Raw genomic sequence first — 15,985 nt, 5'->3', positions numbered from 1 at the left:
CTGAGAAACTTTGAATACCTGTGGAATACTTTTGAATACCTTGCCCGCATTCAAAAGTCAAAGCTATGATGGATGAGTAAAAAAATTTAAAAAGTAATATTGTGAAATATTATTACAATTTAAAATAACTTTTTTCTATTTTAACATATTTTAAAATGTAATTTATTCCTGTGATGGCAAAGCTCTCAGGAACCATTACTATGGTCTTCAGTGTTACATTATCTGTCAGAAATCATTCTAATACACTGATTTGCTGATTTTAATATTATTAAAAATGTCAAAAACCAATGTGATACCATGATACATTTAGTTCAGGATTCTTTGATGAAGAAGAACATTATTTTTATTTTTTTATTTTTAACAGACATTTTTCAGAACATTATGAATGTTTTTACTGGTACTTTTGATCAATTTTGATATATGTCCTTGCTGAATAAAAGTATGAATTTCTTTCAACAAAAAAATCTTACTGATTCCAAACCTTTGAACTGTAGTGTCTATGAGGCTTTTCGCCTGTTTTACTCTCTGCAGGGCAACATTCTAATCACTTATGCCACAAATAATAGCACATCTCTCCTCAAAAAGTCACCATATATGCATATCTCTCATGTCCAAAACACAAATGTGCTGGTCAAGTTCAATTAAATATGCTCTAATAATTATAAAATCCTAAATATGAGCTATAATAATGCTTGCTATGACAAGCATCATAAATAAAAAAAGAGAATTTGATGTAAATGAACTGAATTGTTAGATAGAGGGTAATATGTTAATTTTTCTTCTGTGTGATACACACGATACACAATGACAAGTTTGTAAAAGAAAGACAAAAATCCTAAACCTGTATTTCCTGCCTGAACAAGCCTTAGATGGCACCGATACCTCACCACTATCTGAAAATGGCATCACGTACATAGAGACTCTGCTTTAGCACAAAGAAGAGTCCAGCAGAGTTGGGACGTTTTGTAAAATGCAATAAAATCAAGAATCTGTGATTTGTTAATGCTCTTTAACTTTTATTTAACTGACAAAAGTACAAAGAAAAGATTTCCGAAGTTTTCACTGACCAACTTAGAAGTATTTTGTAAATATAAACACATTTTGATTTTGATGGCTGCAACGCACTACACATTGCATTACACCAAATACACAAAATAATGTTCTTTTTAGCAACTCATAGGACCCCTTTAATGCAAATAATGAATCTTTATAAACTATGGCACAGCTTCACAATACGTCTGTTACTAACATTCCCAGCATCCCAGCTAACTCACTCATCCAGAGAACATCAGTGACACACTGACTGGGGACAGACATTTGAACAATGAATGTAAGAAAAACTGCGGACTGGATTCGAACCCGGGTCGCTGCGACACAAGCGCACTCGCTTTATGAGATACGCCACCAAAGCAGACACTTTCCATCTATTACTACTTCCGTCTACACTTTGGAATACTAAGTACTACTACAAGTAAACAGACATTTTCCATTGATGAAAGCACAAATGATATGGATTTAAAGAATTGCTGAGTAGTCTTAACATAGGCGCAGTAAACGGCACAGTTCCATTCGTTGGTGAAAGAATGTGAACGTGCAGAACTGCTAAAAGGAGCATCTCAGTCTTTGCAAGCAAAGCTGGATCATGGCTCATCACTTTGTGGCAAATCAAAAATCACATTTCTCAATGCAAAATTGCAAAGAATTGAGGTCTTTCACCAACTACCATACATACTATTGAGAAAAGATTCAGAGAATCCAGAGAAATCTCAGTCTGTGTAGGGCAAGGCATGAAACCTCAGTAGAACTGCTTATGTTTCAGTGAATGCAGATGGAGTAAACCCATCCATAACATTTCTCTGCCCGTTGTCTCTGCGCGCTTCAACAATGCACTGCACAAGTGTTTCTAATGTAAAACGCAATGAAAGGATTTGGCGGTGTGGGAGACTTTCTCTTCGTCGAAGCAGAGACCAGGAGACGTTGGGATATCTTTCATACAGAAGTCACTCTTTATTGAGGTATTGAGAAAAGATTCAGAGAATCCAGAGAAATCTCAGTCTGTGTAGGGCAAGGCATGAAACCTCAGTTGAATGTGCATGACCTTTGACCCCTCAGATGGCATTGCATAAGAAACCGTCATGCTGCGGTGTTAAATACAGCCACATGAATCAGTAGCCTACAATGCATCTGCGGCACAAAGGCTGTTTCTATAAAGCTGGGCAGTTCCAACTTTGCAAGGACAGTCTGAGGCTTCTGACTCACAGCCTGTAAGTATGTTTTTTTATATTTAAATAATTTGCCACTGATGATTCAAACGCAAGTTTTGAGCGACGGTCTTGCAGTACGCTGCGGATTTAAATGTGACGCATGAATAGCAATTATTTTAATACGTTTTACATTGTTACTTTTCATGCAGTTAATGTCTCTGAAGTTATTTGACATTTTATTTTTTGTGTAATTTTAAGGATTGGTCAGGATCACTTTTAATAATTTGTTTAGTAATTCATAATATTTTGACAGGCCAAAGGACTGCAGTCCACATTTCAAAGTGCAATGTTGCCATTGTCTGTACAGGACATTAAAGAACCATTAATGAAGATCTATACTATTTTTATACTCAACAAGTAGAACTCAAATACAGTGTATTAATCATAAAAGTTCAACAGAGGATTCAATAAAAATAAATTACTAAAGTATTACTTCAATATTTAACCAATTTAATAGTTTTAGTTGCAAATTGCTCATTGTTACATTTGCGCTGTAGGCAAAAGCTGCGTTTGGAAGAAACATACTATATTTTCTTTGATTTGCCCAAAAATAAAGTCTCATTAAAAAAAATTACACAGCATCATCTTAAAATAATGTCATTATTCTCAGATTTGAAATGCATGGTGAGACTTGTGTCTTTAGCTGGAATGAGTTTCTATCTAAAGGTTTCTTCAGAAAAAATGTGCCAAATCTGCAACACAGATTCCCAATAGTGTTCACTCTAGTGAGTTCAGATGTTTAGCAAAAGTACAGCGAAACTGATTGTTGGTGAATTTCACAGCTTGTGAAAGTTAGGTGAGGAGAAACTGACTTATCAAGCCCCCTTCACTGAACATACTGTAGCCTATATTTAGGCCGATGTTAAAATCACATTATTACAATACTTATTAAGACACTTTTAAGGGGCGAAGGAACAAACAAATATCAATACACAGAATGTGATATTGTCTTTTGTGTCATAGTCTTAGGTGAGAACTCATACAGCAGCCTTAATGATATGACAGCATACAGTACAAACAATCCCCACAGACATGCATTAAAATGGTCTTTATACATCTACAGGATCATAGGATGAGTTGCTTCATTCATCCCTTACCGAGACTAATTGCTGGGCTGAGTGAGCATGGACATGTCATTGGAGTTATGAAGTGAGCATCTTCTTTCAAAGGTTTCATCCAGTTGGTTTATATATATGTGTGTGTGTGTGTGTGTGTGTGTGTGTGTGTGTGTAGGTCATATTTAAAGTTTTTTTTTTTTGTGCTCAGAGAACACCATTTTGAAAATCACTTTTTTTTAAACATGTTGTAGATGGAATTAAGAACCTAGCCAGTGTACTTTCTTAAGGATTAATATATATATTTCATCCTTCCCCAAATGCATTTGTAAAAGTGTGTTGGTACAGGTGCATTGGAGTGTATTAGGAATATACTAAAATAAACCCTCTGATCAAGTAGGCTACGTGAATGTCTTTCACCATTTCAAACTAACTAGCTATATGTTGTTTACATCTTTACTTTTGTAACTACTTTCTGTATGTATGTAAAGCTGCTTTGCAACCATGCAAAATTGTGAAAAGCACTGTGAAGTGGTTAAATTATTAAAAAAGTTATTATAATGGTGAATTTCACAGCTTGTGAAAGTTAGGTGAGGAGAAACTGACTTATCAAGCCCCCTTCACTGAACATACTGTAGTCTATATTTAGGCGATGTTAAAATCACATTATTACAATACTTATTAAGACACTTTTAAGGGGCGAAGGAACAAACAAATATCAATACACAGAATGTGATATTGTCTTTTGTGCCATAGTCTTAGGTGAGAACTCATACAGCAGCCTTAATGATATGACAGCATACAGTACAAACAATCCCCACAGACATGCATTAAAATGGTCTTTATACATCTACAGGATCATAGGATGAGTTGCTTCATTCATCCCTTACCGAGACTAATTGCTGGGCTGAGTGAGCATGGACATGTCATTGGAGTTATGAAGTGAGCATCTTCTTTCAAAGGTTTCATCCAGTTGGTTTATATATATGTGTGTGTGTGTGTGTGTGTGTGTGTGTGTGTGTGTAGGTCATACTCCTATTGAAAATGTATGACCAGTCATGAAAAGGAGAATCAGACATCGTTGATCAGAGACTGCTAAGCATCTGAAGTCTTGTATCAAGTGAGATTGGACAAAAAATTTTCCTTGCAAAACTTGAAAAATGAGTATCCTCAATTCCCAAACAATTAAACATTGCAATTAAAAGGAAAGTTGATGTGACACAGTGTTAAACGTGCCTCTGTCCCAACTTTTTTGGAGTGTGTTGCAGCCATCAAAATCAAAGTTTGTTTATATTTACAAAATACATTTAAGTTGTACATTGGAATACATTGGAAATCTTTTCTTTGTACTTTTGTCAGTTAAATAAAAGTTAAAGAGCATTAACAAATCACAGATTTTATTGCATTTTACAAAACGTCCCAACTCTTCTGGAATTGGGGTTGAAGAAAAAGAACATTACTACAACATGCTCCTCAGATCCCCGCTTAAATAATGTCACATGTTATGACTGTGTTATGTTATGACTCTAATTAAACAAAATGAATATTTAATGAAAAACTATTCTCAAAATGTAATCAAGGCATTGGTGCATTGGTCAATGCATTCTTCAGTGTTAAATGTAAAATGTAATACAGCTCAAATAAATCTTTCTGACAATTTTTCAGTCCGTTCTTAATCATACTGTTTTTACTGTATATCAGAATTACCCCATTTTTCCCATTTTCATGGCACCAGGCTGTACACAAGAATATATTCATTAGAAGCCAGATATATTCTTTTGAAACAGAGCCAAATTCTATTCCTAACCATTGCAACATTAAGGACTAACAATAACATCGCTAGAGAACAAAAAATGGGCAAAAAGAAGGAAAAAGACCTGAGGCACAGCCTCACTGTGTGCAGCTTTGAGTAAACTGGCGTTTGCAGTACGATGTGTCCATTTGGAGGCAACAGATAATAGTCTCTATTGGCCTGTTAAATCTATGCAGGATGGTTGTGGGGTTACTTACTTGGTCAACTCACATTTGAGACAAATACTTTTGTATGAACCTATAGAGCGCAAAAAATAACTTGTATAACATATAACCTAATATATTTTAGTGCTGGCATGTTTTTTCTAAATGCATCAAAGACTATTCAAGCCTCTTCTAGTTTCCTTTAAACAACAGGGAAATCAAATTTGTCATGTTGTTCTTTACCAGTGGTATTAAATTAAGAGTAATGGGCTGAAAGAATCACTCTGACCATGCATTTATATCTGATGCAAAAAACTCACCCTTTAGCTTTTCATGTTCAACATCTAAGGGCGCCAACTTGTTTGTAGCAACTATGGGGCATCGTACCACCTCCTCAGCCCTGAGCCAGGACAAACAGTGCCCCAGAATGCCCAACTAGTCTTGCAGTTTAGTACTAAATGGAGTTACTGTACCCAACACAGCTTCCCAGCATGCCCTGATAACCCAAAACATTCCAGCCTCACAAAATATTATCATCCAAGATAAAAATGGTCTTTATTGTGCAAAGACTAATTTTGTTGTGTAACAAATAGGCCTACATATGAAACATACTTGAATTAAAACATTGGGAAAGGCAGTGAGATCTGTAATTACAGAGTGGCTGAGGTACACTTAAAAAAGGAAGCTTTATATGCATGAAGCTTAACAACAATAACAGTACTGTTTGTATATTACATACTTTGGGAGTCCCACTGAAGAAAAGGGGGCAGGAGGACCCCTCTACCCACTTATATATGAACAATAACTCATTCTATCAAGGGGACATCAAGTTACCAAAAATTGAAACATGGGTTTGGATATCTGCAGCATACAGTATATATGCAGGGCATAGTATTGTTGGGCGCGCATTGAAGGGCGGGGAATGGAGAGCAGACACAAGCTTCCTTTGAGGGAAGTCCGGCTTCGGCAGGACCTGACCCTCTCCTCTTTCTCTCTGCATACTGATCAGGATGGCTTTTGAGGCTCAGGATCCAGCATCACTCATGGGCAGGGTCCTTGGCACTTGGGAAATGGGTAGCGTTTCGCCACCTGCAAGCACTGTGCAAGCCAAGGCTCAGGTTTTGCTTGAGACTGGGTCATTGAGGGCATGGCTATAGCAGGCTGCTGAGTAGATGGAGCCTTCAGGCGACTTAAAGCAGCCACCGAACTAGATCTCTTTGGCAGGAAGTGAAAGTGATCCTGTCAGCGTCCCTGATCTCTGTCAAATTTAGCCAAAGTTGACACTCCAGCACCACCAAATTGGCCATGGCCTTTTGCAGTGAACTTTGAAGCATGCAGAACCAGGTCGGTCACTGTGTGCAGCTCCTTAAAGGCATCAGGACTTGGGCCAGACTCTGCGGAGAGGCTCTGCCTGAAACTCTTGTAGCACCTCCATCATGTGAAGTATGATCATTTTCTCCTATTAAATTCGGATAAGACAGAGAAATTACTTATTAGACCAAAAAACTGTACACAGAATATCTTGGATTACAATTTGCAACTAGACGGATGTACTGTTACTTCCTCTACAGTCAAAAATCTGGGTGTTATATTAGACAGCAACTTGTCTTTTGAAAATCATATTTCCCATGTTACAAAAACAGCATTCTTCCATCTTAGAAACATTGCCAAGTTACGAAACATGTTACCTGTTTCTGATGCAGAAAAGCTACTTCATGCATTCATGACCTCTAGACTAGACTATTGTAATGCACTGCTAGGTGGTTGTCCTGCATCTTCAATAAACAAGCCACAGGTGGTCCAAAATGCAGCGGCTAGAGTCCTTACCAGGTCAAGAAAATATGATCATATTAACCCAATTTTACAGTCTCTGCACTGGCTACCCATTAAGTTCCATATCAGTTACAAAATATTATTACTTGCCTATAAGGCCCTTAATGAGTTAGCTCCTGCGTACCTAACTAGTCTTCTACCACGCTACAATCCATCACGCTCCCTAAGGTCGCAAAACTCTGGACGTTTGGTAGTACCTAGGATAGCAAAGTCCACTAAAGGAGGTAGAGCTTTTTCGCATTTGGCTCCCAAACTCTGGAATAGACTTCCTGATAACGTTCGGGGTTCAGACACACTCTCTCTGTTTAAATCTAGATTAAAGACACATCTCTTTCGCCAAGCATTCAAATAATGCATATCATAATCTTGTACTGCAGTTATATCTGATCAAATGCACATTATTATTCTTTAGCTTGGGTTAAACAAATCAATTTTGCTTGGTTGGAACAGCAGCTACGCTAATTATGTCCCTATTTGTTTCTCTGTTTTTGCCACGGGATGTAACTAGCGTACCTAATTAGTCTTCTACCATGCTACAATCCATCACGCTCCCTAAGGTCGCAAAACTCTGGACTTTTGGTAGTACCTAGGATAGCAAAGTCCACTAAAGGAGGTAGAGCTTTTTCGCATTTGGCTCCCAAACTCTGGAATAGCCTTCCTGATAATGTTCGGGGTTCAGACACACTCTCTCTGTTTAAATCTAGATTAAAGACACATCTCTTTGGCCAAGCATTCAATTAATGCATATCATAATCTTGTACTGCAGTTCTATCTGATCAAATGCACATCATTATTATTCTTTAGTTTGGGTTACACAAATCAATTTTGCTTGGTTGGAACAGCAGCTACGCTAATTATGTCTCTATTTGTTTCTCTGTTTCTGCTGGGATTGGCATCCCGTGGTAACTAGGATTTACACATGCTTCAGTCTGGATCCAGAACACCTGAGAAGAGATGATGCCAACCCCTCAGAGGACCTCAGATGATGCCAACCCTGAAACAACATACAGAACTACCAAACTTTGCTATAAGTTTGATTTCATCATATAATAATTGCTGTTAATAGTGTTCATCTTCTGTTTGATTACGTCTTTAATTGATTTTTCCGTACATTTCTGCCATGCCACATGTACATAAAATGACAGTCACCACTGATACGCTACTACTAAATATTGTAGAAACGTAATTTTCTGTAAAGTTGCTTTGCAACGATTTGTATCGTAAAAAGCGCTATACAAATAAACTTGAATTGAATTGAATGTGAAGTGCTGAGCTAGCCTGGCAGGCCACTGAATATAAGTTATATTTGCTAGAGCGGAGTTCGTCCTGCAGGGCCGATGGAAGGCACAGATGTGCAGCGACCACCTTTTCGAGAGGGGGGAGCTTGCCATATCCTCTTTCTTCAGCACCATCAACAGTGGTGAGAGCAGCAGAAATGGAGGAGTTAACACACGCTGTGAACTTCCAGGAAGAACGGGGCGGGCCGCTGGCATGAGGAAAGTTGACAGCGTCCTTTCAGGTACCACTCGTCTAAAAGGCTGTGGGCAGGCTCTTCCGGAGCTGACCAAGCTAGGCTGAGATCCTCTACAGCCTTGGTGAGAACGTGGATCAGCTCACTGCGGGGAGAGTGAAGCACGCGGGACTTGCGCCAGCGTGAGTTTACTTGAGCCTGATTGAACACCGCTGCTCTACTGTTTGTTCCTCCAAGGCTCCTGGGAGGGAGGAAACGGGACAGCAGGCCGGGGAGGACTGCCTTCGTGAAAGAAGGCTATCCGTGAGCGCTCACTGCGGGGAGAGTGAAGCACGCGGGACTTGCGCCAGCGTGAGTTTACTCGAGCCTGATTGAACACCGCTGCTCTACTGTTTGTTCCTCCAAGGCTCCTGGGAGGGAGGAAACGGGACAGCAGGCCGGGGAGGACTGCCTTCGTGAAAGAAGGCTATCCGTGAGCAAAGCAGGGTGAGACTCATGCTCTTGCAGTGAGAGCATTCAGTCCCAGTGAGCACAGCCTCAGCGTAGGCGCTGCCCAGGGAAGAGACGCACTCACTGTGCCTGTCTGTGTCATGTGGGTGTTCCCTGCATGAGCCACACTCGCGGCGCAACATTTGCAATAACATCGCAGTGAAATTTGCTCTTTTTAATCCGCCGGATGGCCGCAGGGCAAGGCTTGCTCTGCTTCTTGCTTCAGCTTCTTTCTTCAGAGTCCAGTGAGGAGATAATCTTTGTCGCTGAAGGAGAAAAAATCTGATGAATGGTATTCTGAGCCGACTTATATAGCAGTCGACTCCTCCCCTTTTAGGGGGTTGAAGCGCCATTTGTTAGTGCAGTTACACAAATGTGAACAAATCAGACTTCAGTATCAGAGTAAACAGGAGTTTCCCCATAAGCGTGTTAAACGCAACGGGAGAGACAGTTCGATAGGGAGCCTGCTTTCTATCTTAAAATGTACTGATAACCACCATGATAATACATGTGGTTAAAAAGAAATACAGTTAATCGTAAGTGGCCTGTCCATAAAACATGGCCAATACTAGTGTTGTCACGGTACCAAAATTTCAGTATTCGGTACCAATACCAGTGAAAATCCACGGTTCTCGGTACCAATTTCGGTACCAAAGCAAAACACAAAAACATGCTAATACAACACTAGCCAATACAACAGACTGTGCACAGAGTTATACAAAGACAAAACACAATGAGGGTAACACACATGAAACTAAAATAACGCAATAAGCATTAACTAAATAACTGAAAATGTAACACAAAACTAATTTAAATAAAATCTAATTATATGTAGTAGTGTGTCATGCAGGGACTTCTTTAAATGTTCTTTTACCATAAATTATATGTTAATTCATAGTTTTAACTTTCAAAAAACATACATTTGATAATATGACATATAATACAATGATGAACCATGCAATTTTAAAAACTTTTCACTGTATACGGTAAAGTAACTTACCAATTAACAGGTTTTTACTGTAGCATTTCTATAGTCTTTTTCTGTCAACATTACAAACCTTTTTAGTGTTTTCAGTGTAGGGGTGAAAAAACAGCAGTGTTATGTTATGTAAATCAAGACTCACCAGTACTAAAACAAATGATATAAGAGCAGATTTTAATACCATTTTCACCATCCTGTACTGGATATATTCCTCCCTGACCAACCCGATCTCATGAAAGTGCGTATAAATAGTACGCCAAATAAAAACAAATACTCGTGGTATTGATACGCAAAAATGGACTTTGGCGTGCATATGCTATGCGATGGGTAGAATTAGGGTTGTGGGGTAGATGCGTATCATATGTACGCGAAAACTGGGTATCATTAGCACGCCAACAAATTTCATATCATATGCATGCGACAACTGCGTATTATATGCACGCCAAACACGTGCGTATCATATGCACGCCACAGTCCATTTTTGCGTATCAATACCACGAGTTTTAGTTTTTATTTGGCATACTATTTATACGCATTTTCATGAGACCGGGCTCCCCTGACTCGACTAACATTTGACCACTGACTTGAGCACCTGGACACCGTTCACTATAGAACACCGTGGCTTTTCAGACAGAGGCCAGATTGGAATATATGCAGCAGCTGCTCAAGTGCTTCTTAGACTGGAAGAACTCCACGAATGCTAATCTGATGATCTGTTGGGCCTGGGTTTGAGTGTCGTCATCACTTGAATGACTGTGAAAGACCAAATGCCATGGTGCTAAACATGTATGGAACCATATTCTTGGAGACAGTGCATATGGACTTTAGTGATATGTTACTGCTTCCATCTTCAACCTGTCTAGAAAAGATGGCCTGTGGCATTCAGACTTTGTCAATGGAATTCTTTCTGTGATCGTATCTGCAGTGATGGGTGGCCATCAGAGCATCTTATCAGGGCAGCTCATGCTTTGGATCCTCATCAGACTGTATACACGCAGACTAACACACAAGCTCTCCAAACATGTATAGACTGGAAGAGATAACTGGAGCCTTTGTGTCAACTGCTATCAGCTCATTTTGGAGATCTGGATCTGGTTCACGTTTGCACGCAGGTGTCTGTATACAAACCCAGGAAGGACATGAGAGTTATGATCCAGGAACATATCCTACTTGGCAAAATCACGGTCACAGTTGCAGCGTGGTGACCGTGATTTTGCAAGTAGGACGTGTTCCTGGTCAGTGTCTTTTCTTGGTCCTGGTACAACATTCCTGACACACAATCACAACCTCAGTCCAATCCCTAACCATTAATTAATCTAAAATGAGAGGGAAATGATAGTGTAGGTTGATACCAATGTTGTTCAAGTCCAAACCTGAGCCTTAAGCTCTAACTGGTTGATAGGAATGTTGTTCCAGGACCAACAGGAGTCTGCTCCAGGAATATGTTCTACTTGGCAAAATCATGGTCACCGATCAGACATACCACTGAGTCTCTCACACACATTCTTAAAATTATACTCTCACTGTCTGATATTTAACACTATGGTCTTGGTAGCCAAATGAGAAAGAATCTGAGTATCAACTTCTGCCTTAAGACTGTAAGATGGGGCATAAGTGGCAGTAGGAGTGCCTTGAAAACCTGTCTGAAAATAAGCATTATTCCTGCATTTCAACCAGGTGCTAAAATAGCATACTTCACCTTTAAAGTGAAATAAATGTGTTTTTTTTACGCATGTTATTGATGCAAGTTATTTTTTTTCACCCTGTAATTTTCAATCACAATTTCGTAACTTGACATTTCGGAAAACTTCTCCAATTATTTAGTCTGCTTAAACCCACCCCTTTCTTACATGACTGCAACCTTCTATTCACATTTGCCTCCATCCAATCAACAACCAACGTATATAATCTAGTCTCCGCCCTACAATTTTTGCACTCTGATGTATGTGACATGTAAAGAAGAAAAGATTGGTAGAAAATATTTGTCTCTACTTCTGTTTCATTGTGACTAAAAGTTGAGCAGTTAGCCTTTTCTGGTGGATGCCATTACGCTATTTATGTTCACAAAAAGTCTGTTTCTCCACTGTAGGCCATTCAAAAGTAGCTGTATTTTGACTATTAGGTTTAATTGAGTATTAAGTTACAGACAAAGTCACAAATGTCTCTAAATGTCACTATATTACTTGTTCACCCTTATGTTGTTCCAAATCTGTATGTCATTCTTCTGTGGAACACAAATATAAAAAAAAATTAAAAAATTGAAAACAGAAGATGAAAAAAACAAACAAAAAAAAAAGAAACATTCTCATAACATCTTATTTTGAGTTATGTAGAAGAAAATAAAGGTTTGGAACAACATAATAGTGAGTAAATGATGACAGAATTTTGGGGTGAACTTTCCCTTTAAGTTAAAACACCGACAGGATGCTAGACATTTAGAGAATACTGTACATGTTGCTTTGGAAAAACTGCAGTTTTAAAGACATTAACTTGGTGCCAAGCACCAATTAAGAGCTTAGTACAGGAGAAAACCCAAAGAACCTGGACAGGTCTGGGTCATGTATAACAAACTTCACTTTGTACACACATAATTACATCTTCACATCTGGTAAATGTCAGCAGAGCAACACTCAAAAGAAACACAAACAAGAAAGGATGGACTGCACTGGACTAAAGTTGCCAAGGACGGAGAAACCAAGCTGAGCAATGTCTTTATCTGTAGTCCAAGGATTTACAGACCTGTTGTTTGTTTTAAGATTAAGTGTGTTTGCACTGCTCATTCAGGCACAGAAAAGGCTATTCATAACAGTTACATATAATAGTAATGGATCGTCTCTCTACAAATCACTGAGGGGGTTTTCTTAAATATTGTAGGTCAGTGTGGTCGGAAGCCTGGCTCTCTTAAAAGAGGGCATCCTTACAACTCCATAGTGAGGCAAGCTCAGTTAATCCGAATGGAACTTTCCAGCACAAACCTTCACAAAAAGTCAATGCTGTGTTGCTAAATTCTTCTTAAATGGCCTTACAACATATTGTGACATTTTCTGGTTGTCAAACATTTACATTCACTCATTTAGCAGATGCTTTTATCCAAAGCAACTTACTATATACAGTGCGCGATTATGTAAATGTGATGAGTTACACCTGTGGTTACTCCGTGGACACCTGTGTGAATTTATGAAGAACTGACTTCATATATCCACTAAAAATCACCAAAACACTAGCCGAACGAATTTAGAAAAGTGAAATTAGTTCTGAAAAAAAACTTGTGCAGCATGACACCACATGTTTTAATATTTTGTGAAAATGATGTGACAAAATATTAAACGGGGCTGCTGCAGATTGGGTATTTCTGTGTTAGCACAGGGAGGAAAGACTAGGCAGTAAAATGTACCAAGACAACACAGCTAGATGACAAAACTCATATTAGGGTATGAAGGTAAACTTTATATATACAGTATATATTGACAGTTTTGTTCACTTTTTATTAGACACAATTTATGTGTATTATTAATTTCCATATAAATCTAAGGAAAATTCAAAACTCTGAGCAAGGCAGAACAACTTATTGTTTACATGTTAACTTCTAAATTTAAAGGGTTAGTTCACCCAAAAATTCTAAGTCCACTGTGTCATGACTGGCAAACTATTTTGTGTGTTAAGGGGTTAGTTCACCCAAAAATGAAAATTCTGTCATTAATTACTCACCTTCATGTTGTTTCAAACCCATAAGACCTTCGTTCATCTTTGGAACACAAATGAAGATATTTTTGATGGAATCTGAGAGCTGTCTGACCCTGCATAGACAGCAATACAACTGAAATGTTCCCAAGTCCAGAGACGTAGCAAGGAGATCTGTAAAATAATCCATGTGACATCAAGGGTTCAACCATAATTTTACGAAGCTACGAGAATACTTTTTGTAGGGTGCAGGGTCAGACAGCTCTCAGATTCCATCAAAAATATCTTAATTTGTGTTCCGAAGATGAACGAAGGTCTTACGGGTTTGAAACGACACGAGGGTGAGTAATTAATGACAGAATTTTAATTTTTGGGTGAACTAACCCCTTAACACACAAAATAGTTTGCCAGTCATGACACAGTGGACTTACAATGAAAATAAGTAAAATCAAGACAGCACATGCATTGCATGGCATACAAAAAGAAAAAAATAAAATAAAACAAATAAAATCATATAAAATAAAAAAATAAAAAATATGAGATTGAGAAAAAACTGAAATAATTAACAACTTCTGAAACTCCAACCACACACTTTAAAGACATCCTGATGCTCCATATAGAGTACTGAACATAATACTGAACGTAACACTACAAAATCTTGACTTTCTGTCATAATAAAGCTTATCTTAAATTAACATACATAACAGAGAGAGCCATGTCAAAAAAAAAAAAAAAAGATATATATATATATAGTGTTGGCAAACACAACACAAGACAAAAAAAAGTGAACTATAATCAATAAAAGCATGACAACATTTGAGGCAATGTTGCATACTCAAACCAAAATTACAATTTGTTGGGTTTATATTGCCCACTTGTGGTCAATCTGGGGGATTTGAAAAATGGTAAAGACCACCACCATGGACACTGCAATCTTCAGTTTTCCGTCCGCTTAAAACCTGAGAACATCTTGGAGCACATATCTCTCTCTTTGTCCAAATAGTCCATGTAGCAGCTGTAAAAGATCAGCAGATTTGTTCAGCTTTCACATTCACACATGTACTGTAGGAAAACTTGACAAAACTATCAGATCAGGAAAACTTACAGAGCAAGCTTTTTCAGCAAGGTGTTAATGTCAGGGTCAAATGGCTTTTTCGCCTGAGCAAGTGTAAGGTAATCTTGTGCCTTCTCATAGTCGCTCATCTCCAAACAGGCCTCGTTAAAAAAAACAAAATCAGATCAGTCATTCCATAAAGTCTTCCTCTTTAATAGCAAATTGAACACAAATGACTGGAAGTTTCTTCAGGAAGCTAAATAGCTCTTTATAAGGGCTGTTAATTTAACCTGTTAATGTGCTAAAACTAACTTAGTGTGATCACTAAAAAACACACACTATTAGTACTTTTTCAGTACAAATTATACAAACGTAATTGATTAAAATATAAATCTTTATGAATCTGAAGTAAATTTAATAATATGGAATTGTCCCGTCAGCACAGCAATTCAATCGTGATGTACTACCTTTGTTTTTGAAAGTCCAATCTGGCCCCAAATGAACAGACAGTAAAAAAATGAACAAGGTGCCTTTCACACGAAACAAGCCCAAGTGCTCAAAATCAGCTAATCAGAGCACAACAGAATGGAACAGCTGTCTTAAAAACATTGCGCTCATTGCTTGAGACACAGAAAAATAGCAACAGAGTGGCCAAAGACGTTAATCTAAACGTACATTTTTTTTAAACATGCTCAACAAAAAAATGCTCGTGTGTGCAAACTGCAAATGGTTAAAGGGTTAGTTCACCCAAAAATGAAAATTATGTCATTAATTACTCACCCTCGTGTTGTTTGAAACCCGTAAGACCTTCGTTCATCTTCGGAACACAATTTAAGATATTTTTGATGAAATATGAGGGCTCTCTGACCCTCCCATAGACAGCAAGGTAACTTGCACAAAAATAACGACTTTATTCCACATTTTCGTCTCTACTGCGTCACTTTGGACGCGCGTTCACGACAGTATCATGACGCGAGCGTGTGGTGGCGCTGACCCAGATCCGGCGTAATGACATCATCACACCGGATCTCCGTTCTGCAGTTATATCTACTTGAGCGCCGGCGCCGCCACACGCTCGCGTCATGGTACTGTCGTGAACGCGCGATGAACCACTGATGTCACACGGACTACTTTGTCGATCATCTTGGTACTTTTCTGGACCTTGAACGTGGTAGTTACCTTGCTGTCTATGGGAGAGTC

The sequence above is a fragment of the Sinocyclocheilus rhinocerous genome, unplaced genomic scaffold (genome assembly GCF_001515625.1).
Source record: "Sinocyclocheilus rhinocerous isolate Xijiao unplaced genomic scaffold, SAMN03320098_v1.1 scaffold127, whole genome shotgun sequence".
NCBI classification, from domain to species: Eukaryota; Metazoa; Chordata; class Actinopteri; order Cypriniformes; family Cyprinidae; genus Sinocyclocheilus; species Sinocyclocheilus rhinocerous.
The sequence above is the reverse complement of the archived record's forward strand: the minus strand, read 5'-3'. Positions refer to the sequence as shown.